General features: G+C 38.9%; 1 protein-coding gene and 1 pseudogene across 1 annotated transcript in view; both read left to right on the top strand.

The window, feature by feature from the left end:
- The window catches only part of VPS13B (vacuolar protein sorting 13 homolog B (yeast)), a 542,268-nt gene that overhangs the window by 340,044 nt on the left and 177,232 nt on the right, over nucleotides 1-24,992 (top strand). The gene's annotated exons all lie outside the window — the stretch shown is intronic.
- LOC105529564 lies at nucleotides 5,961-23,943 on the top strand (annotated as a pseudogene).

Here is a 24,992-nt window from a genome sequence, read left to right as displayed (position 1 = left end):
CTTGATTTTTCTGGAGTAGAAAATGAAGAATAAATAATATAATTTTTTGATCTTTAAAATTTTTTTCAATCACAAATTTCAAATGGATTTTTGGTTACCTACTTCAAGCTTTATTGAGGTATAGTTGACAAATAAAAATTATAAACATTTAAGGTGTACAATGCGATGTTTTGATAAATGTGTCATTGAGAAATGATTACCATATTCAAGCAAATTAACATATTTATCACCTCACATACTTACAACTTTTTATTTGTGGTGAGAACCCATATGATCTCCTCTTTTACCAAGTTTTAAGTATATAATACAGTAATATTTATTAATTGTAGTCATAACGCTGTAGATTAGATCTCTAGAGCTTATACGTCCTGCAAAACTGAAACTTTGTACCCATTCACCAACCTCTCCATATTTTCCCTTCCCCCAGCCCCTGGCAACGAACATTCTAATGTCTCCTTTTATAAGTTTGACGTTTTTAGATTCCACATATAAATGAAATCATGCAGTTTTTGTCTATTTCTGTTTGGTTTATTTCATTTAGCATAATATCTTCAAGTTCATCCATATTGTCTCAAATGGCAGGATTTCAATCTTTTTAAGGGGTGAATACTATTCTATTGTGAATATGTACCACATTTTCATCCCCTATTCATCCATTGAAGAATACTTAGGTTGATTCTACATCTTGACTATTATGAATTGTGCTGCAATAAACATAGGAGTCCAAATATATCTCTTCGGCACACTGGTTTCATTTCCTTTGGATCTATACCCATTAGTGCGATTACTGGGTCATATGGTAGTTATATTTTTAATTGATTGAGGAATCTCCATACTGTTTTCCATAATGGTTGTACCAATCTGTATTCCCACCAACAATGTGCAAGGATTTCCTTTTCTCCACATCCTTGCCAACACTTGTTACGTTTTGTCTTTTTGATAATAGCCATTCTAACAGGAATGATGTCTTTCATGGTTTTGATTTGTATTTCTCTGATGGTTAGTTATACTGAGCACTTTTTCATATACCTGTTGGCCATTTGTATGTCCTCTTTTGAGAAATGTCTGTTTAGGTATTTTCCTATTTTAAAAATTTGGTTCTTTGTCTTCTTGCTATTGAGTTGTTTGAATTTCTCATGTATTTTAGATATTAACCTCTTATATAGTTTACAAATATTTTCTTCCATTCTGTAGGTTATCTCTTAATACTATTGGTTGTTTTCATTGCTAGACAGAAGCTTTTTAGCTTGTTGTAATCCTATTTTTGCTTTTGTTGCTGGTACTTTTCAGATAATATCCAGAAAAGCACTGTCCAGACCAATGTCATAGAGCTTTTCTGCTATGTTTTCTTCTAGTAATTTCATAGTTGTTGGCCTTATTACATTTAAGTCTTCAGTCTATTTTGAGGCTTTTGGGTTGGTTTGTTTGTGTTTTTTGTTTTTTGAGTGACAGAGTCTCACTGTGTTACCTAGGCTGGAGTGCAGTGGTGTGACCACGGCTCACTGCATCCTCGAACTCCTAGTGTCAAGGGATCCTCCTGCCTCAACCCCCGAAGTTTAGTTGACTTTTGTACATAGTGAGAGAGAAGGATCTACTTTTATTCTTCTGCATGGGCTATCTAGCTTTCCCAACAGCATTTATTGAAGAGACCATCCTTTCCCCATTTTGTGTTCTTGACACCTTTGTTGAAAACTAATTAGCTAATACATGCATTTCTTTCTGGGTTCTCTGTTCTGTTCCATTGGTTTATGTGCCTGTTTTTATGCCAGTACTATACTGTTTTGGTTATAGTTTTATAGTATATTTTTTGAAGTCAGACAGTGTGATGCTTCTAGGTTTGTTCCTTTTGCTCAGGATTGCTTTGGCTATTCAGGGTCATTTATGATTCCACATAAATTTCAGGATTGCTTTTTCTATTTCTGTGAAGAATATTTTTGATATTTTGATAGGAGTTTCATTGAATCTGTAGATCAATAGCATGGGCACATCAATAGCATGGGTGGGATGGACATTTTAATAATATTAATTCTTCCAATTCATGAACACAGGGTATCTTTCCATTGATGACCGTTTTATAGTTTTCAGTGTACAGATTTTTCACTTCCTTGGTCAAATGTATTCCTAAGTATTTAATAATTTTTTAGCTATTATGAAATGAGATTGTTTTCTTAGTTTCTTCTTCAGTTCTCTGTTAGTGTATAGTGTTCTTCTCTGTTAATGTATAGAAATGCTATGGGTTTTTGTATGTTGATTTTTAATCATGCAAATTCACTGAATTCTAACAGTTTTTAGAATGTATTCTAACAGTTTTCTGGTCAAGTTTTTAAGGTTTTCTATATATAAGAAAACCTTAAATGTTATAAGGTTATCTGTGGAGACAATTTAAATTCACCTTTTCCTATTTGGATTCCTTTCATTTCTTTCTCTTGCCTAATTGCTTTGTCTAGGACTTCCAATACTATATGGAATAACAGTGGTGAGAATGGCCATTCTTGCAGGGTTCTAGATTTTAGAGAAAAAGCTTTCAACTTTTCCCTGTTCAATATGATGTGACCTGTGAATTTGTCACATATGGCCTTTATTGTGTTATGGTATGTTCCTTCTATACCTAATTTTTTGAGAATTCTTATCAAGAAGGGATTTTGAATTTTGTCAAATGCTTTTTCTGTATCTATTGAAATGATCATAAGGTTTTTGTCCTTCATTCTGTTAATGTGATGTATCACATTTATTGATCTGCATATGTTGATCATCCCTGTGATGATGCCCACTTGATCACGAGTAGATTTTTAATGTGTTTTAAATTCAGTCTACTACTGTTTTGTTGAGGGTTTTTACATCTATGTTCATCCTGGATATTGGCCTGAAGTGTTCGGTTTTTGGCATGTCTTTGTCTGGCTTTCATATCAGGGTAATACTGGCCTATAGAATAAATTTGGAAATATTTCCCTCTCTTCAGTTTTTTGGAAGAGTTTGAGAAGAATTGGTGGTATTACATATTTAAGTACTGAACAGAATTCAGTGGTGAAGCCATTGGACCCTGGGGGTTTTTTTTGTTGGGAGACTTTTTATTACTGATTCTGTCTCCATACTCACTATTGGTTTGTTCAGATTTTCTGTTTCTTCATTATCTATTCTTGGTAGATTGTATGTGTCCTGGAATTTATCCATTAGGTTATTCATGTATTGGCATATAATTGTTCATATTATTTCCTAAGGATTCTTTATATCAGTTGTAATGTCTCCTGTTTCATCTCTGATTTTATTTATTTGAGTCGTCTCTTTTTTGTTCTTAGTCTAGCTAAAGGTTTGCCTGTTTTTTCAAAAGATCAGTTCTTTGTTTCTTTGATCCTTTCTATTATTTTTGTAGTCTCTATATCATTTATTTCTGCTCTGATCTTTATTTTATTTCCCTCCTTCTACTAATTTGGAACTTTGTTTGTTCTTGTTTTTCTAGTTCTTTGTGTTGTAATGGTAGATTATTTTAGCTCTTTCTTCATTTTTACTGTATGTATTTACTACTAGAAACTTCCCCTCTTAGAACTGCTTTTGCTATATCCTTTAGGTCTAGGTATATGCTGTTTCCATTTCATATTGTCTCAAGAAATTTTTAAATTTTTCTTTCAATTTTTTCATTGATTCATTGATCATTCAGGAGCTTATTGTTTAATTTCCATGAACTTGTGAATTTTCTGAAGTTCTTCCTGTTATTGATTGCTAGTTTTATACCATTGTTGTCAGAAAAGATACTGGATATGATTGCAGTCTTCTTAAATTTGTTAAAACTTGTGGCCTAATATCTGATCTGTCTTGGAGGATGTTCCATGTGCAATTAAGCAGCATGTGTATTCTGCAGCTTTTGGATGGAACATTCTGTATATGTTTGTCAGGTTCAAATGTTCTAGAGTGCAGTTTAAGTCTGATGTTTCCTGTTTAATTTTCTGTCTGGATGATCTACCCATTGCTGAAAGTAAAGTGTTAAAGGCCTCCACTATTATTAAATTGCAGGCTATGCCTGATGCTCCCTGATGCTGGATTAATATTTGCTTTATATATTTAGATGCTCCAGTGTTGGGTACCTATGTACTACAATGTTATGCCATCTTGCTGAACTAACCTCTTTGTCATTATATAAGGACGTGCATTATCTCTTTTTACAGTTTTTTACCTAAAGTCTGATATAAGTATAGCTACTTTTGCTCTTTTTTGGTTTCCATTTGCATGGAATATCTTTTTTCATGCCTTCACTTTTAACCTATGTGTGTTCTTATAAGTGAATTGAGTCTCTTGTAAGCAGCATATAGTTGGGTGTGTTTTTATAATCTATTAATTTGCTCTTTCTTTTCATTGGTGAATGTAAGCCATTTACATTCAAGGTAGTTATTGAAAGGTAAGGACTAAATACTGCCATTTTGTCAATTGTCTTCTGGTTGTCTTACGGACTCTTCGTTCCTTCCTCTCACTGTCTTTCTTTGTGATTAAGTAAGTTTTCTCTATTGGTATGTTTTGATTTCTTGCTTTTTAATTTTTTGTGTATCTACATGGTTACCATGAGGGATATCAAAAAAATTTTATAGTTATAACAGGTTATTTTAAGCTAATAACAACTTATCTTTGATCACGTACACAAAAAAAACCTCTATTCTTACACTCCACTACCTCCGTCCACATTTTGAATATGTTATTTCAAAATTTACGTATTTGTATATTGTATATTCCTTAACAAGTTAGCATCATTAATATTTTTATCTTTGAACCTTTACGCTAGAGATATAATTTACGCACCACCATTACAATATTAAAATAGTCTGCATTTGATGGTATACTTTTGCCAGCGAGTTTTATACTTTCAGATGTTGTTCTGTTATTATCATCCTTTTCTTTCAGCTTGAAAAACTCTCCTTAGCATTTCTTGTAATGCAGGTTTCTTGGTGATTAACTCCCTCAGCTTTTGTTTGTCCAATAAAATTTTTATCTCTCTTTCATTAAAGGACAGCTTTGCTAGGTACAGTATTCTTGGTTTGCAGGTTAGTTCGTTTGTTTTCCGGCTCTTTGAATATATCATCCCACTCTCCCTTGGCCTGTAAGAATCTTCTCTGTTGAGAAGTCTGCTGCTCAGTGTATTAGAATGTCCTTCTGTATTCTTTGCTTCTTTTTTCTTGCTGATTTCAGGATCCTGTCTTTGTCTTTGATCTTTGATAGTTTGATTATAATTTGTCTTTGGGTAACCTTACTTGGATTGAATCTGATTGAAGACATTTGACCTTGTTATACCTGGTTATTTATATATTTCTCCAGGTTTGGAAAGGGTTCTGCTATTCTTTATTTGCATATGCTTTCTACCCCTTTATCTATCTCTATTCCCTCTTGAATACCAGTGACCAAGAATTTGCCCTTTTGATGCTCCCATGAATCTTGTAAGCTTTCTTCATTCCTTTACTGTATATTTTTTTGGCTGTATATTTTCAAATAATCTGTCTTTGAGTTCATAGATTGTTTCTTCTGTTTGATCAATTCTGCTGTTTATATTCTCTTTTGCATCTTTCATTTAGTTCACTGTATTTTTCAGCTGTGGGATTTCTGGGTTTTTAAAAAATTATTCTTTCAATCTCTTAAATTTCTCATTCTGGTCACTTACTGTTTTTCTTATGTTGTTGAATTGTTTATCTATTTTCTTGAAGCTTATTGAGTTTCCTGAAAGCAATTATTTTGAGTTATTTGTCAAGCAGTTCATATATCTCTATTTTTCGGGGATCAGTCGCTAGCACTCTGTTTTCTTTGGTGATGTCATGTTTCTAGTGTTTTGTTTTGTTTTGTTTTGTTTTGTTTTGTTTTGTTTATTCTTGTGGTCATGCATCAATGTCTGGACATTGAAGAAATAGGTTCTTATTCTAGTCTTTGCAGTCTGGCTTTGTCTGGGAATGCCCTTCAACAGTAAGCCTGTCTAGAACTTTTTGGTCATGTTGTCTGGCATTGTCCCTAAATCCATGATTGCCACAGCCATCGAAGTTTTAGAGGGCACCCTACACTCAGGCTTGCCACACCAGCCCAACACCAGGATGGAATCCCATGGCCACCAAGGTTGGCACAGTGCTGGGGCATACTCAGAGCCCATGGCCATTCAGGTTTGTCTGAAACCAAAGGCCTTGTGGACAGCTGGTAGTGATTCAGGCCAGTGATCAAGTCTATTTCACAGAGACTATGGTATCCTGCCTACCACTGGGATAGGTCAAGAGGCTCAGTACATCGGTACTGACCTAAATAAGGGGCTATAGGAGTCTGCCTGATGCTGGATTTTACTATGGCAGGCCCAGAGGTGGAGACCAAAACAAAGTCCTCCATTCACTTCCTTCATGTTCCCCCAAGCAGATAGTGTCTGTCTGAATTTGCTACTTGGGAATAGGGGAGAGTTGACACAGGGAATGTCCCTCCTACCCTCTTAAGTATATCTTTTCATATTATTATGATATAACCAGGTATTGTGATCTCTCATCTCATTTCTTTAGCTCTTGTGAGGGTATTTTCTTGTGTGGATAGTTGTTCAAAATGATATTGCTATGAGGGGATGATCGCTGAAGAGTCCTATTCCACCATCTTGCTCCACCCTCGTAATATGATTTTTAAATGCAAGAAGATTCAAAGCAAAATAAAATATTTTAAGAAGCTAATTTTGGGCTAGGTGTGGTGGCTCACACCTGTAATCCCAGCACTTTGGGAGGCTGCCGTGGGTGGATCACCTGAGGTCAGGAGTTCGAGACCAGCCTGGCCAACATGGCGAAACCCCATCTCTACTAAAAATACAAAATTTACTTGGTTGTGGTGGTGCATGCCTGTAATCCCAGCTACTTGGGAGGCTGAGGCAGGAGAATCGCTTGAACCCAGGAGGCAGAAGTTGCAGTGAGCCGAGATCATGCCATTGCACTTCAGCCTGGGCAACAAGAACGAAACTCCATCTCAAAAAAGAAAAAAAGAAGAAGCTAATTTTAATAATTTATTTATTTTAATCTTGCCCAAAATATCATTTTTAAATGATATTTAATCCTCTGCCGCTTCTCCCTTGCCAGAAATTGGGCTAAGGCCTATACCTTAATCGTGAGAGTCCTGCCTCTATCTTAATTCAGTTTTACAGCCATACTAGCAGGCTATCTTCTACATTTAAGAAATGTAAACTAGTTAGTGAAACTGTAAGGACCTTGACTTTTACGTTTCCTGAATTTTATGGTTCCAATTTCCAGTGTCAGCATGATATTATCACAGTTTGTTTTCTCTGTGATCTATCAAATGAAACAGTAAACTTGATGTCAGAATGTCAACTAGGGAATGGACCACGAATTTTAAAATAGGGAAAAGCCTTTCATTATTTCAACTTTTGTTTTTAAACTATAACTTTTATTTTAGGAAGAAATGAGAAAAATTACCCAGCTGAAATGGTGCCCTCAAGGGATTATACCTCTGAAAGACTTGGCTAAGTAATAGAACTCAAAGAGTCACAGAGGCTGGTTGGGCAGGTGGCAAGGAGGTAGGGGCCGGTACTAGGTCTCACGCAGATCAGTCAGTAGAGTACCAGTTATTTAGATTTTTTTTATTTCTTCATGTAGCCTAATTCTGTTGGAATTATTTCTTCTACAGAAAAGAATGAGAGTAATTGGGAAATATCTTCCTAGGGACATGGAGTAAGCCCAGTAAGAAGAGATAAAGTTATCCTAACTCTAACTTTCCAACTTTCTGCCTGCAGTTCTTTTTTTCCTAACTCTCCAGCCCCATGCCTTTCCATTGACACAGTCTTGAGCCTTCCTTTCTTATCCCTGTACAATAGTCTCTTTTATGCTGACAACTCCCAAATGCAGCTCTTTTGACTTAATATTTAACTCTAAGACTATTTCTACATATGAGTATTAGGTATGCTTTGTTATTTAAACATGTTCACAGTAAATTAAGCCATTTTCTCTCTTCTCTCTCATTGCTCACTTATTTTAGCATAGTCTTCAAACTTTTTTTTACAACTGCTGATGATAGGAAAAATTTTCTGGTAATATCCTCTCCCAATTTACTACCATCTTTAGGCCATTCTTATTTTTATTTCAAGTCCTTCTACTTTTTTCTTTGAAATAGTCCTCCATTATGCCTGCTACTTCTCTGGTGTAGGTTTAATCCTTGATTACTTCCTCATTCTGTTTCCTGGTAGCTCTAACTTCAGATTCTCTTATTTACTCAATAATGCTGTCTTCTATGCCCTTGCTAGACTTGCCTCTCCTGCCAAATTTATTTGAATCTTAACTACTTCCTTTCCTCAGTTAATCCAGTCAAAACTCTCTTCAGCCCCCAACCCTTTGTGCACCTGTCCACTGTATTTCTTACATATAAATTGCTTATTTGGCTTAATCTGATTCAGGATTTTTTTTAAGCAAAACTGTTTTACAAGATGTTTTGTATCACTCAATCAGGAGGCATATAATGTCCAAAGCTCTTTTTGTGATGCTAGCACCCATTGGTGCTCAATGCCTAAATTTATTGGAGGTTGTAAGTAGTAATATTCTAATTCTAGCATTCCTTTTCCATATGTTAGCTGGCATACTTCTTTGAAGAGAAACATTCCCCAACCTACTATTTGAGTATTCAGTAGTATTGCTCATTCAAAAAGGCAGGATAAATGCTTAATTCTTTCCCTTTATTTATCCCTTTTCAAAAATAAGTTCATTCTCTAGCATATTTCAATGGTGGCCAGTTAGTTGATGTTGTTTGGTATTATTTTGAACTCATTATTTTTAATGATTCTCAAGTTGTCTCACCATTGGCAGTGAGAACCTCTATAAACTGGCTTCTCTATGTTTTAAACTTTGTTGTTTTCTTAGTCTGGAATTCTTACACCCTTTTTCTTTGCCCACTCTAATTCTGAGCTGCCATTACATTAGCCTAAGTCTTGTTGTCTTCTGGAATAGTTTCCCTTTCATTTCCATTCATACTGATCTCTCCTTTTTTCATAAACAGATTGGTAATAACATTTTCACTAAATTTATCTCAAAACAACATTTGGCTGTTTCTAAAAATCATATGTGTCTTCAAGGATGAGTATATGCCATCACTGAAATAGTAAAACAAACAAAGGAAGACATAGGCACCAAAAAAGGTACAAAATTGTTGGAGTAGTGGAATATAGTTAGCCCTTATGGTTATTACTAAGAGGGAGGGAAACTTATTTTGATGAGTTTAGCTCAGTACATTTACTTTAGAAATCGGTGCAATTACCCTATAATTAGAACTTTTGTGTTGTGATTTGGAGAGGATAATGAAATTTAGAAAGTCAATGCTTGATCATAAAAACATGTTTCTGAGTAATTTTGCTAGTAGTGATGATGCCCAGACCCCAGTGATAAGTATCATGAACTGCTGCTGACTTATTCAGGTGAAGAACCTTTCATTTCATGTCTCTAAGCTTCCTCATAGCACATAAGACAGCATATAGCCTGTTCCACTTTGTATACTATCATTAATTAAAGCACATGTGTCTGCCATCACTGAGGTCTTTACACTTCACACCTTCAATGGAGAGCACATTGATCTCATTGTCATGGGCAGCTTTCCAGGTTTTCTAGCTCTTATACCTGTGAATACTCCGTCTCCCTTGTCTACTGTCATCATGAATACCTTTACTTGAACACTGTAACAAAAGTCTGAATTTCAATTGCTGAATAAGAGAAAAAAGTACTATGACCTAGTAATATTTTTTACCAGAGTTATTATAATAATAAGGTCAACCTTGATTATGGGTTTGTTAATTCTGTGTTTTGCATTTACTAAGATGGTGAATAAAAACATCATTTCTGTGTCTATACATAGCCGCCCACGTATGCACTGAATGTTTTCTTGTAAGCCTCGCTTGTCTAAAAAGTTTTTTATCTTTTGCAAATAAAATTCCAAAGGAAGAAACACTTAACAAAGAAGTTTTCTTTCATAAATGTTATGATTTCAGTATAACAAGCCATATTGAATTCATTGGGTTTTTGGTAATAGATTTCATAATACATCATAAATGTAAGTAATATGATGACTAATGGGTCAAGTAAAGTTGGAGCATTTTAAATGAGAAAAGAGCTGGAACAGTTCTCAGGAAACTTTTCCATTTGATGTTTGGTCCCCCACAAGGTGTGCATTAACATAAACTTATGGGAATCACCTCTGGGGCTTGAATTCCCTCTCTGATTTCATTATTACAATATGATACTTTTCCTTTCACTATTAAGTCATCCTCTAAGATGATAGGAGCATAAAGTAAGTATAATTTATTTGCATTTGTCTAATCTTTTAACTCGATAGTCATTCCATCATTCTGTTTCCTGGTAGCTGTTCAGAAAGTTTTGAAGGGTAATTAGGATCTAATAATTGGCAGGCATGGGTTTACTTAAAGATACAGAATATGTTCTAAAAATTGTGAGAAATTAGATCTGGCAGAGAAATAGATGACTCAGCTGGGAGATTCTCTATTACTGCATATTCCTAAAATCAAAACCTTGAAAATAATCCATTTATTAAAGTTCAATGAGGATTATAATACAATTTTAAACTCTTAAACATAAGAATCCGATAATAATTGGAATAAAATTTACAGTAACAGTCTGTGCCTGGTTCCCTATCCAGTTATATTTCCAGTTCCTGTAAAACATTATTCTTTATAGCTTCCAGTGTGTCTCTGTTTAATAAAACTGTTCTAGTCCATTTCTTTAATGTTTTATCTTAATGATCAGATTAATATTTTTATCAATTTTTTAAAAGTATCAAAAAACAGAAAATGTGGATTGCTCAATTTTTACTTTTATTTTTTAAGTTGAAAAATACCAGGCACCATTTTTGCATATTTTTTTCTACTTGTAAAAATAATCTTCCTGTCATTAGACTGAAAATATTTGCAGTGAAGACTAATTTTCTACCAAAAAACTAGCTAGATCAAGGATGTGAAAGTTCAGAGAAACATATTGATGAACTTTATACAACAATAAATGGTGCTGTTTCACTTGTGATGGTTCTCATTCTGGTGCATGCCTCCTGTCTTTTGGTGGACCTGGTACTTTTGAAAGGAATACCTAGTATTACGATATAGCCTAATTTCAACTCTGCTTTTTTGGTTCTTAGCCTATCATCTTGTCCAACTTGCCCAAATGGGACTGCCCTAGCCACTCTGTGTATACATTGCACAGAATGTGTTTTGCAAGAAATGTGGCTCAGCGCTGTCTCTATATGGTTCATTCCCTCCAGGGTGAGGGACTTTGTGGCCTACTAACTAATGTACGTCTTGTACAGAGGTTGCACTGTATGCCCTATATGGAAACAAATATACAAAAAACATTTGAAAAGTGAATTACTTAAATGTCTTAAATAACAATTTGTTTCTTATTAAGCCTTAACAGAATCATGTGAGTCTAGGAGTTTGAGGCTGCAGTGAGCTAGGATAATGTCACCGCACTCCAGCCTGGGCATCAGAGCAAGACCCTGTCTTGAAAAATAAATAAATAAGTTAACATAGCAACTGTTTGGGAACACATATAGCTCTACTAGATTTTCAAACTTTCTAAAAACTTTCATCAACTGCTGCTCAGTGACTGAGGGGTTACATTTGTAATCCTAAATTACTAAATTTAAGGTAATCAAAATAATGCAGTTTTGATACATAAAAACACTTTTGACATAACCTTATAGGAAAGATAGATCAAGTGACCAAGTGTCCAAATAAGTAACTCTCCCCTACCAATCCACTGGTCTGAGAAAGGGTCATCCAGAAACCAGCACCACAAAAAGTTAACATTAAAAATTCACTGTTCAAATTCACAAAACAAAATAAATCTATAAAAGATTTAAATAATTAAACTTTTCGAGTGATGTTTTTTAAATCATCCTGCAGTATTTTTATACTGCTGAAGTTATTAAAGTTTAAAACCACACTGAGACTTTTGGGACAAACTATGAGAGACAGAGATCCAAGATTGCTTCAGATTTTCTTGTTGCTAAAATATTTAGTCCTGTCCAAGCATAGTGGCTCGCACTTTGATCCCAGCAGTTTGGGAGGCCAAGATGGGCGGATTGCTTGAGACCAGGAGTTTGAGACCAACCTAGCCAACATGGCAAAACCCCATTCCACTAAAGATACAAAAAATTAGCCAGGCATGGTGGCGCATGCATGTAATCCCAGCTTCTGGGATTTAAAAATTAGGCTATCTAAAAATTACGTTATTTTCTCATTGCTGAATTATAATACTTTTTTATTTTTTTTGACACAAGTCTTTTGTCGGATATGTAATTTGCAGATATTTTCTCCCAGTACATAGCTTCTCTTTTCATTCTCTTAACACTACCCTTTACAGAGCAAAAGTTTTTAATTTGATGAAGTCCAACTTACACATTTTTAAAATAAATTATGGCTTTTTGGTATCATGTATAAGAGACTCAGTACAGAGTATCTCTGTACTGAGCTGCCTGGAGCTGGGGCTAGTGAAGGTAACACAAGCACTGTGGCCACCACAATGCTGGCTATCCTGCCTGGCTATCCGCCTGTGTTCACTCAAGGTCCTAGGGCTCTATAACCTGCCAGGCTTGTGTCCTTCCCTACAGGGCAGTGAAATTTCTCTGGTCCCAGGTACATCCAGAGATGCTATCCAGGAGCCAGGGCCTGGAGTCAGAAACCTTAGGAATCTACTTGGTGCTCCATTCTACTGAGAATGAGCTGGCACCCAAGCCACAACTCTAGGACTTGAAGATTTTCTCCTGTTTTCTTCTTTAAAGGCTTTCTAATTTTACATTTTATATTTAAATCCATGATTCATTTTGAGTTAATTTTTGTATACAGTATGAAGTTGAGTTTAAGGTACTTTTTTTTTGTATACAGATGTTCAACACCATCTGTAAACTACCTTTCTCCATTGAACTGTATTTGCACCTATTTTAAAAATCAACTAATAATTGTTTGGACCCTATTTCTGGACTCTGTTCTGTTCCACTGAGGTACATATATATTCCTTCTCCAAAGCTATACTATCTTGATCCTAATAACTGATAGTAAGTCTTAAAATCAGGTAGTTTGAGTCCTCCAGTGTTGTTATTCTTTCTCAAAAATGTTTTGGTTATTCTAGTTCCTTTGTTTTACTATGTAAATTTTAGAATCAGCTTTTCTATATTTAAAATAAGTATTTCTGGGATTATTATTGGAATTGTGTGAAATCTACAGATCTGGAAGAAATTGATATATTTACTATGTTGTCTACCTTCCAGTTCATGAATATGATATGTGTATGGTATGTCTCTCTATTTATGTTGGTCTTTTAAAATTTATTATCAGCATTTTGTAGTTTTCAGCATACAGATCCTATGACCGTTTGATTAGATTTATACCTGTGTTCCTTTTATTTGGATATGTTATAAATACTATCTTTTATTTTAAGGCTTTTTTGTTTTCCAGCTGCATATTGTTAGTTTATAGAAACTGAATTGATTTTTGTGTGATGATCTTATGTTCTAAAACTGCCAAACTCACTTATTAATTCTAGGAGCTTTTCTGTAGATTCTTGTTGGGTTTTCTACATGGACAACTATGTCATCTGCAAATTGGCATTTTTTTCTTTGTTATTTATGCCCTTTTTTCTTGCCTTGTTGCACTGTCTATGATTTCCAATACTATGTTGAGTATGAATAATAAGAATGGGCATCCTTGCCTTGTTTCTGTTCTTAGGGGGAAAGCATTCATTTCTTCATAATGATGATGATAGGTTTAGGCTTTTCATATATAGCCTTTATCAGGTTAAGTTTCCCTCTATTGATAGTTTGCCTAGAGTTATTATGAATGGATACTGAATTTTTCAAAAATGTTTTCTGCATCAATTGATACTACCTTTGTTATTGTTGTAAACTGTTAACAGTTTTACATTGATTGACCAAGGCTTGTAGGACAACCTACAACCTAGGACAACCTCTATTTTGGTTGTGGTACATTATTAGTTCTGTATGCTGATGGATTTGATTTGCTAAATTTTTTGAGGATTTTTATGTCTCTTCTTGAGGAATATCCATGTATATTGTTTTTTATACTTTCTCCATCTACTTTTGGTATCAGTAATGATGGTTTCATAAAATGAATTAAGAAGTATTCTCTCCTGTTTCCCGGAGGACAGGGGAATGAAGAAAAGAAAGAAGGAAAACAGTAGATTTCCCTAGTTTCCCTGAGCATTAGGAGACTCCCTCACACTTCTTGAAGCCAGAAATAGAGGGCTTCTCCTTGTACTCTCTCTATCTCCACATGATATCCACTTCTGGACTTTGGGCTGCCATTAATCTAGAATAAGGAGGTAGGGGAGGAAAAATTAGAAACTCCTCACCATTTTGGTAGTATTTTGAATTCTAGTCTTCTTCTTCAATCTACTTGTTACCATATACTTTTCAGAATTCTCAAATAGCTGCTCTGTGTAGGTTTTATAGCTGGTTTATTGCCAGATTTTGTAACTGCATTCAGTGGAAGAGACAGGTTCCATCATTCCTAGAACTTTGAAATAATTTTTAAAAAGAAGGAGTAGGCAACTAACATCATCATATGTTTGTTTGTTTGTTGGGATTTTTGCTTGTTTGTTTGTTTTTTGTTTTGAGACAGAGTCTTGCTCTGTTGCCTAGGCTGGAGTGCAGTGGCATGATGTTGGCTCACTGCAACCTTTGCCTCTCAGGTTCAAGCAATTCTCTGCCTCAGCCTCTCAAGTAGCTGTAATTATAGGCACCCGCCACCACACCTGGCTAATTTTTTGTATCTTTAGTAGAGATGGGGTTTCACCATCATGGCCAGACTGGTCTTGAACTCCTGACGACCTCGTGATCCACCCGCCTTGGCCTCCCAAAGTGCTAGGATTACAGGCATGAGCCACCGTGCCTGGCCCCATTAGATGTTTTTAAGATATATTAGATATTTTTCCTTTGGGGGAAGAGATAAACAAAACTTCAACAAGTATACCTACATCTTGAAACTTTATTTTAATTGCTTTTGAAATTGGAAATGCCATGTGGGCAAATGTGCATATGGAATTTGTATTAGTTTTCTATTGATGCATAACAAATTACAACAAATGTAGCAACACAAATTTATCATCTCACAATTCTATGCTTAGAAGTCTAGGTGAGTTCAGCTGGTTCTCTGTTCAGGGTCTCACAAAGCCAAAATCAGACTGTCTGTTGGCCTGGGTTCTAATCTGGAGGCTCCTGGATAGAATCTACTTTCAAACTCATTCCAATTATTCACATAATCTAGTTCCTCGTGGGTTTAATACTGAGGTCTCCAGTTCCTTATTAGCCGTTGTTCAAGGGTTGCCTTAAGCCCTAGGGACCACCCATTCATTCTCATTGTCTCCTCCGATTGTGTATTTTTAAATAGCCTGTCTTCAAACTCACTAATTCTTTCTTTAGCTTGATCAATTCTGCTGTTAAGAGACTCTGATGCATTCTTCAGTATGTCAGTTGCATTTTTCAACTCCAGAATTTTTGCTTATTTTAAATTATTTCAATCTCTTTGTTACATTTATCTGATAGGATTCTGAATTCCTTCTCTGCATTGTTTTGAATTTTGCTGAGTTTCCTCAAAACAACTATTTTGAATTCTCTGTCTGAAAGAAAGGTCATGTATCTGTGTCTCTCCAGGATTGGTCCCTGGTACCTTAGTTTGTTTGTTGACGTCATGTTTTCCTGGATGGTTTTCATGCTTCTGGATGTTCATCAGTATCTGGGCATTGTATAGTTAGGTATTTATTATAGGCTTCATGGTCTGGGCTTGTTTGTACCTGTCTTTCTTAGGAAGGCTTTCCAGGTATATGAAGAGACTTCGGTGTTGTGATCTAAGTTTTTGGTCACTGCAGCCATATCTGCATTGGGGGGCACCCGAAGCCCAGTAACTCTGTGGCTCCTGCAGACTCACAGTGGTGCCACCTTGGTGGTCTTGAATAAGATCCAGAAGAATTCTTTGGATTACCAAGCAGAGACTCTTGTTTTCTTCCCTTACTTTCTCCCAAACAAACAGAGTCTCTCTGTACTGAGCTGCCTGGAGCTGGGCCTAGGGAAGGTAATACAAACACAGTGGTGGCCACTGTGCTGAGTCACACCCGAAGCTAGCACAGCACTGGGCCTCACCCAAGGCTCATGATAACCCCTGCCTGGCTATCCACCTGTGTTCACTCAAGGTCCTAGGGCTCTATAACCTGCCAGGCTTGTGTTCTTCCCTACAGGGCAGTGAAATTTCTCTGGTGCCAGGTACATCCAGAGATGCTGTCCAGGAGCCAGGGCCTGGAGTCAGAAACTTTAGGAATCTACTTGGTGCTCCATTCTACTGAGAATGAGCTGGCACCCAAGCCACAAAAAAAAAAAAAAAAATCCCATTCTTCCCTCCCCTTTCCACAAGCGGTGGAGTCTCTCCCCGTGGCCACCATCATCCCAGGCATGCAGGAAGTGTTACGTGGCTATCACAGATGTTCCCACAAGGCCCACGGGCTCTTTAGTCAACTTGTGGTGAATACTGCCAGGCCTGAGACTCCTCAAGGCAGTGAGCTCCCCTCTGGCCCAGGGCAGGCCCAGAAATGAAATGCCATCCAAGAACCAAGGCCTGGAATTGGGAATCCCAAGAACCCACTTGGTGCTCTTTCCCACTGTGGGCTAGCTGGTACCTAAGCTACAAGACAAGACAAACTACCTTTACTTTTCTGTCTCCTTTTCTTAAGCAGGAGTCCTTCCCTATAGCCATCACAGCTGGGAATGTGCTGGGTCACAGCTCAAACCAGCATATCTTTGAGTGTCTCACCTAAGGCCCATGGTGAGTATTGCCTGGGTGCTGCTGCTAATTATATAAGGCCTAAGGGCTCTTCAGTCAGCAGGTGATGAATCCTGTAAGGACTGGGTCCTTGTCTTCAAGGCACGGGTTCCCTTCTGGCCCAAGGTGTGTCTACAAATGTCCTCTGGGAGCTAGGGCCTGGAATGGAGGCCTCAGGACTCTGCCTCGTGCCTTATTCTGCTGTGGCTGAGCTGGTATCCAAACTGCAAGACCAAGTCCCCTTTACTCTCCCTCTCCTCTCCCAGAGCTCTGAGCTGTGCTGCCTGGATTGGAGGAGGATTGGATTGGCACAAGCACTCCCCTAGCTGCCCCATCTGGTGTTTGACTGGATTGCATGCCCCTCAAGTTCACTGGCTCCTCGCCCAGCACACAACCAGGACTTACCCCAGAATTGCAGTTCTTGTGGCCTAGACTGCCTTTCAGGTTTATGTAGGACCCCAGAGCACTTTAGCCTGCAGTGGCAAGGCTTGCCAGAACTCAGGTTCTGCCCACAGGATGGTTCTCCTGAGGCTAGGGATGGTCTAAATGCTCCCTCTGTGGGTACCAGCTGAGCTCTGCCTGGTATTGATTTCCACTGTAACAGGGCAGCATGAGTTCCAATGCCAAGTCCCACGATCACTGTGCTCTCCCGCCCGCAAATGCACAGATTCTCTGTGCCACACAGCCACCCTTGGGGGGATGGAAGAGGGTTGGCATTGGCAGTTCAAGACTCTCTTCCTACCCTCTTCAGTACCTCTTTCAGTGATACAAAGTTAAAAACAGGTACTGTGATTGCTTACCTGATTTTTGGTTCTTATTAAGGTCCTTTTTCTTTATGGATAATTATTCATTTTGGTGTTGCTGTGAGCAGGATGTTTGGTGGAGGCTTCTGTTCAGCTGTCTTGCTCTGCCTCCCTCCTGGCCTAGCCTTGTGAATCAACTTCTTGGAGAAAATGCTGAAGCAGTATCCCAGTGATTAGACTGGCAAAGAAAGGGTACATTAGATAAAGGGAACAATATAAAAGGCCTAGTGATACAACAGCATGCATTGGGGGAAGTGGGCTCTGCAAACTCAGATATTATAAGGAAAGGCAAGAACTCTTTCTTGCTTGCTTGCTTTTTAATTATTATTATCATTTTTCAAATTTATTTAGTTATTTATTTATTTATTTATTTATTTATTTATTTTTAGAAGCTTGGTCTTTTGTTTCCTACATAAGGAGAAGCCAATAAAGAGTTTTAAGCAGGAGTGAGCCGCTCAGGATTGCATTTAAAACAAATTGTTTGAAAATTACTCTGTGGAGACTGGATTAAATCTAAAGACAATTGGTCTAGACAGGGGAACCATTTAGGAGGCTTTATAATAACTGAACGATATCAAAAACATGGTGGAGGAAAATAGGAACTGGATGGAATGCTGGAGAGAAGGGAAGATTAGAATCAAGCAATGTTTTAGAACTAAAATTGACAGAACTTAATCAGTTTTTGGCTTGGGACCAGAGAAAGAGGGAATGAAATGAGGAGTCAAAAAGTCAGATTTCTGACTAAAGCCACTTGGTGGATTATAGAACCATTAAGTAAGACAGGGAATACAGCATGTCTGAGGGAGTTTATAGATTGTTTGGATAAATTAATTTGATGAGCCTGTGAGAGTTCAGCAGAAAATGGTGACAGACTTGCATTCATTCATATTTTCTTCATCACATCATTAAACATTGTGGGGGCCATAGGCTTTTGGCCCCCTAAAGATTATCTGAAAATCACTGACATGGCAGATTGATTAATAGAAAAGCCATACAAATGTATTTAATGTATATACATGGGCGCCTTCAGAGTGAACACCCAGCATCACAAGGTACAGAAACTTATATACCATCTTAGGTCACAGAAAGAATGAAGGCTTGGATCCTGGTAAAACAGGTTATGGGAAGGGATAGAACAGGAATTCTATTGAGGGGCAATAAATGACTACTAGGGAGAATGATTGGATCAGAGAACAGAGAATAACTTGTAAATAGTTCTCTCTGTAACTCAAATAACCTTGGGACAGTCACAGTCTTGACAAAGGGACTCTTCAGGTGTGGTTACATTTTTGGTCTTCTTCCCTGTAGAGGATAATGAGATAACAAGGAGGGGAACAAGAACAATTGCTCTCCTTGGTGGGGCGGTTTCATCATAGATAGCAGAAATGTCTCTTCTAGCACTTGTTGATCTCTAAGAGTTTTTAATTTAAAATACTCATCACACTTGGGAACGATATTTTGAAATGAAATATTTTTACTGCCTTCAGCATTCAATTAGTACTTCCTGTAGATCAAACAGTAGTTTAGGTATTTAGAATATTAACATATAGGACAGTCCAGGAGCTCACAGTTCACTGAACTATGACAGATACCTAAGCAAGTAACTACAAAAATAATATCAATAGGTGCCTGGTAATGGCAAAATGCACAGGATATTCTGAAAGTAATGATGAGAGGCACCTCACTCATCAACAAGAGTCGAGAAGGGTGTGTTGGCAGAAGTGGTCCAAGGTCTGAGTCTCAAACATAAAGTTAGCACTTGGCACGGTGGTGCACATCTGTAGTCCCAGCTACTTAGGAGGCTGAGGCAGGAGGATCACTTGAGCCCAGGAGTTTGAGGCCAACCTGGACAACATAATGAGATCCAATCTATTGAAAAAAGACAAAGACAAGTTAAGCAAGCAGCCAGAGTTATAAACTGTTTTTTTCTGTGTACCTGGGACCACAGTGGTGCCTGAGATATGAGGGTAGTAGTCAGTAGCTTCAGTATTTACGTCTCTATGGATGCTTTGCCATTCTGCAGTCAGGGAAAATGGATCCCTTTAGGTTCAGCAGTTGGTTTATGTGGATATTTGGGCAACCTTCTGGGTAGGTTACTAAATTGCTTCTACAGAATGAGTACTTATGACCCTTCTTTATGCTTTCTTTTTTTTTTTTTTTTTTGAGACGGAGTCTCGCTCTGTCGCCCAGGCTAGAGTGCAGTGGCCAGATCTCAGCTCACTGCAAGCTCCGCCTCCCGGGTTTACGCCATTCTCCTGCCTCAGCCTCCCGAGTAGCTAGAACTACAGGCGCCCACCACCTCGCCCGGCTAGTTGGTTTTTTGGTTGTTTTTTTTTTGTATTTTTTAGTAGAGACGGGGTTTCCCCGTGTTAGCCAGGATGGTGTCGATCTTCTGACCTCGTGATCCGCCCGTCTCGGCCTCCCAAAGTGCTAGGATTACAGGCTTGAGCCACCACGCCCGGCCTAAGTTTTCATTTTATAAACCCAAAAAAAGACAGTTTCAGGACCCAACATCTGAGTCTTCTTTCTACTTTAGCTTTGTTTTGTTTTTGTTCTAACAATCATTTGTTAAAATTGCACTTTTTGTTGTTGTTGTTGTTGTTAAAGCTATTATTTTCTGTGAGGCCATAGAATTTGGAAGCCCACATACAGGGATGCAGAGGCAAATGTGTGAGTCATTTTAGCCATCCAATTTATCTAAAATATTTTTCCCACCAGCCTCTTCCAGTACCCCAGATTCTACAAGTCAAAAATAAAAATAATGCCTTTCAACAAATGTTGCTGACATAACTAGATATCCACATATGAAAGAATGAACTTGAACCCCTAACTCATACAGCATACACGCAACACTAATTCAGGAAAGATCGTAGACTTACATTTAGGATATAAAACTGTAAAACTCTTAAAAGAAGACATAGGTGTAAATCTTTTTGACTTTGGGTTAAACAGTGGTTTCTTGTTATGACACCAAAAAGCACAAGCAAAATAGCAAACATATTGGACTTTGCAGAAATTAAACTCTTTTGTGCTGCAAAAAACTGAAGATAGTCCACAGAATGGGGGAAAATATTTGCAAATCATATCTCTGGTATATTTGCAAATTATATATCTGATATTTGCAAATCATATCTACATATATATCAAATATAATAATCTTATATTTTATATCCAAAATATAAGAACTCCTACAATTCAATAACAAAAGAACAAATAACAATTTAAAAATGAGCAAAGAGTTTGAATAGCTATTTCTCCAAAAATATATACAGTCAATAAGCACATGAAAACATGCTGAACATCATTAGTAATTAGGGAAATACAAATCAAAATCACAATGGTATACTCCTTCACACTTAGTAGGAAAACTGCAATCAGATATATCTTAGCAGTTCCACTGCTAGGTACAAATTTCAGAAAATTTAAAAGCAAATTTGCACACACATATTCATAGCAGCATTATTCATAATCGCCAAAAAGTGGAAACAACCCAAATGTTCATTAACAGATAATGGATAAGCAGAATGTGGTATATGCTTATGTTGTTGTACTATTCAGCCACAAAATGGAATGAAGTATTGATACATGTTTCAACATGGATGAACCTTGGAAGCATTATGCTATGTGAAAGAAACCAGATACAAAAGATCACATAGTATATGATTCCATTTCTATGAAATGTACTGAATAGGCAAATCTGTAGAGACAGAAAGAAAATTAGTGGTTTCTTGGAGCTGGAGGGGAGCATGTGTGAGAAGTGACTGCTAAGTAGTATGGGATATTTGTGTGTGTGTGTGTTGATTATAATGTTCTGGAATTAGACTGGTGATGGTTGTACAACCTTGTGTATACTAAAAACAATAAATTGTACGCTTTTAAAACGTAATTTTTGTGGCATGTTAGTTATATGTCAATACAGTATTTTAAAAAATAATTCCTTTACATTAAGTTGTTTTTCCTGTTTGAAAACATGGGGAGAAAGGAACATTTTAGTATTATGTACAGGTGACTCAAGTGTCTGACCCTTTCCAGTGCACAGCTAGTTGTAAACAAGACTCAGAGTTTTGCTAGGCCTGATAAGAAAACACAATGTCCCCACATAAGGGAAGGAACACTTACAAGGGATGGGACCCTCAGAGAGCCTGGGTATCCAGGAGCAAACCCAAAGATCCTGACGTCTGAGGAAGGTAAGAAGGGGCCCTGCTCATGAAGATGTAGAATATTAAGTATGAGTGAATGCTGTAATCAATCATGAAGGCTTGATGAAAACTTCTGGGTAGTCCAGGGCATCCTGCTTATCTCACCTATGCCAACATCCTGGGGTTGAGGAGTGACGCAAATGTTCCATTTGGCTGCTGCACTCTGGTCCACCCCGTCTACCCTTCCTTCAGAGGCAATTACCACGGCTGTTAGGCCTTGAGGCCAGAGTGCCCACGCCGCAGTGAATTTTATGGTCACGGGACCTCGGCGCCTTCCTGTGCACAGCTGGCACTCTTTGCACCCTGTCTCTGATGACTTGGTAGCAGAGAAGTCCCTCAAATCCTTCAAGGACAAGAACAGGAAGCTTGAGGAAGGCGGCCCGATGTACAGCCCCACATCGCAGAGGTGGTGGTGAGTAAGTCGCTCGGACAGAGGGAGCTGGAAGAGCTGAAGCGCTACTGCGGTGACTTCTGCCTGCTGTGGATCCATACCAAGACCGCGGTGCTCATGCTCTGGCACATCCTTGACAGCCACACCCTGACCAGCCAGGAGCGCAGGCAGTTTTTCCGAATCTGCGCCGACCTTCTCGGCTTGGTGCCTTTCCTTGTGTTCATGGTGGTCCAGTTCATGGCGCCTGTGACCATGAAGCTCTTCCCCAACATGCCAGCATCCACATTTGAGACCCAGTCCATCAAGAAGGAGAGCCTGAAGAAGGAGCTTCGGGTCAACCTGGAGCTGGCAGAGTTCCTCCAGGACACCATCGAGGAGAGGACCTTGAAGAACAAAGCAGCCAAGGGCAGTGCCACCAGACTTCTCTGCTTTTCCAGAAGATCTGGGGGACAGGGGAGAGACCCAGCAATGAGGAAGGAAATCATGCATTTTCCAAATTATTTAAGAATGAGCTGACCCTGGACAACCTGTCACAGCCGCAGCTGGTGGCCCTGTTCAAACTGCCGGAGCTGCAGTCCATGGGCATCAACAACTTTGGCGCTTCCAGCTCACTGTGTGGCTGTGCTCCATAAAGGCCAGTGACAAGCTGATTGCTGAGGAGGGGTGGACAACCTGAACATCAAGGAGCTGCAGCCAGCGTGTGGGGAGTGAGGCATGAGGGCCCTCCACATCAGCTGAAGCAGTGTCCGGACCTGCACCTGCACCAGGAGATTCCCATATCGCTGCTCATCCTGTCCCGGGGCACGTACCTCCCAGAAACTCTCTTGTCAGCTGACCAGCTGAAGTCCATACTGCAGACCCTCCCAGAGACTGCGGCAAAGGAAGAACAGATGAAAGTGGCTGAGGTGGAAGGCGAGCAAGTGGACAAGGCAAAGCTGGAGGCCACGCTGCAGGAGGAGGCAGCCGTCCAGCAGGAGCACCGCAAGGAGCTGCAGAAGTGCTCAGAGGTGGAGAAGGATGTTGCGCCCAAAGGTGTGGAAGCCACCCCTTGAAGGCCAGGGGCTTAACCTCAGGCAGAAGTGCCTGACGCAGTCCTGTGGTCAGAGACCCTGAAGGACACTGCCCCCTGCTAGAGAGCTTGAAGGAGAAGTAGATAACTAAGGAGGAAATTGACATCCTCAGCAATGCCTGCTCTAAGCTGAAGGAGCAGAAGTTGCTCACCAAAGAGAAGGAGGAGCTGGAGCTGCTGAAGAAGGACGTGTAGGACTACAGCGAGAACTTGCAAGAGATCAAGAAGGAACTCTCAAAGACCAGTAAGTGAAGAAAAATATGTGGAAGAATCTAAAGCCAGCAAGAGACTGACCAAGAGGGTGCAGCAGATGATCGGGCAGATCGAGGGCTTGATCTCACACCTGGAGATGGACCAGGGGCTGTAAGCTGGGCCTGGCCTAGGGCACGCCTGTGGGGGAGAACGTCATCAGTGTCACTGAGCTCACCAGCACTGTGAAGCAAGTCAGGCACATTCCAGAAAGCAAACTCACCAGCCTGGCCATAGCACTGGATGAAGACAAGAATAGCAAGGTCAACCTCAATCACCTCGTCAACATGATTGAGTTGGTGGACAGAGATGTTCTTGCCTCCACCAGCCAGGTGGCTGAGATTGTAGCGACCTTGGAGAAAGAGCAGAAGATGGAGGAGAAGGCAGAGAAGGAGGCCACAGAGGTGAAGAGCTAGAGCTGCTGACCTAGGCACCCATCCTCCTGCTGCCCCACCGCCCTGGCAAGGGCCATGAGAGCAATTGCTTTGAGGTGATTCTCAGTAGCTCATCTAATACTTTGGCTGGAATGAATCAGAGACTTCCATAATCAAGTAAATTTTAATTTTCATCATTCCATGGAGATTCAATCAGTCTGAAATCCCAGAATCCCTCCACAGAATTGTGTTGGATCCACACTATGGTGTGGTACAGCTGCTGCAGCCGCCTGACTCCAGAGGCCACTGGGCCAGGCTAGGGCAGGAAGGTGCCCCCCTGTGTGTGCCCTCCCGTCTCGGCTGCCCTGTCCCCAGGAAAGAGAAGGAGGACCACGTGGACTCTGCCCACACAGAGCTGTCAGCTGTGCCCATCCTCAGAGGTTTAGGAGATACAGCCCAGCCTCCTCAGGGCTGAAGATGCCTCTGTTCATCTGTGAACCTTGATTTCTAGATATTGGTGTCAATAGATCTGTCTTCCTGCACACACAGAAAAAGAATATTATATATGATTTATGACTTAATAATATGCCTAATAATTTTGCTATTCCTACCTTCATTTGGGATGATGTCTTCTGTTACATCCTCAGGCTCTCATGAAACGAGCACTTGTTAGGGTCAGTTAAGCTCAAACATTTGTTGAATGCATGCATTTGTAAGACACATTGTGCTAAGCACTGGGTTGTAAAGATGTGTGACATGCTCTGTCTTAATGATACTAGTAGTCTTATGTCTTATTAATAATAGAAATAGAAAGTGATTTTAGGTAATTTAGAAGGTTAAAAACAATACGGCTAGTTTTCATGTCAGGTGAGTAAGAGACAAATAAGGACAACATCTGGTATATGGTACATATAAAATGGACTACAGATTTAAAGAAATCTCAGTCTACCAGTGTTACACTGGGCAAGGTATTTGAACTTTTATCAATGCAGAGTGCAGGGAAAGGTACAGGGACTCCTCTGGTTTGCAACAGGTCATAAGGGGGAAACAGACATTTCCTGCATAAACAATTAGAGAATGGTAGGGAAGAC

Source organism: Mandrillus leucophaeus, unplaced genomic scaffold (genome assembly GCF_000951045.1).
Source record: "Mandrillus leucophaeus isolate KB7577 unplaced genomic scaffold, Mleu.le_1.0 Scaffold770, whole genome shotgun sequence".
NCBI lineage: Eukaryota > Metazoa > Chordata > Mammalia > Primates > Cercopithecidae > Mandrillus > Mandrillus leucophaeus.
Note: the sequence above shows the minus strand (reverse complement) of the source record. Positions and strands in the feature narration are given on the sequence as shown.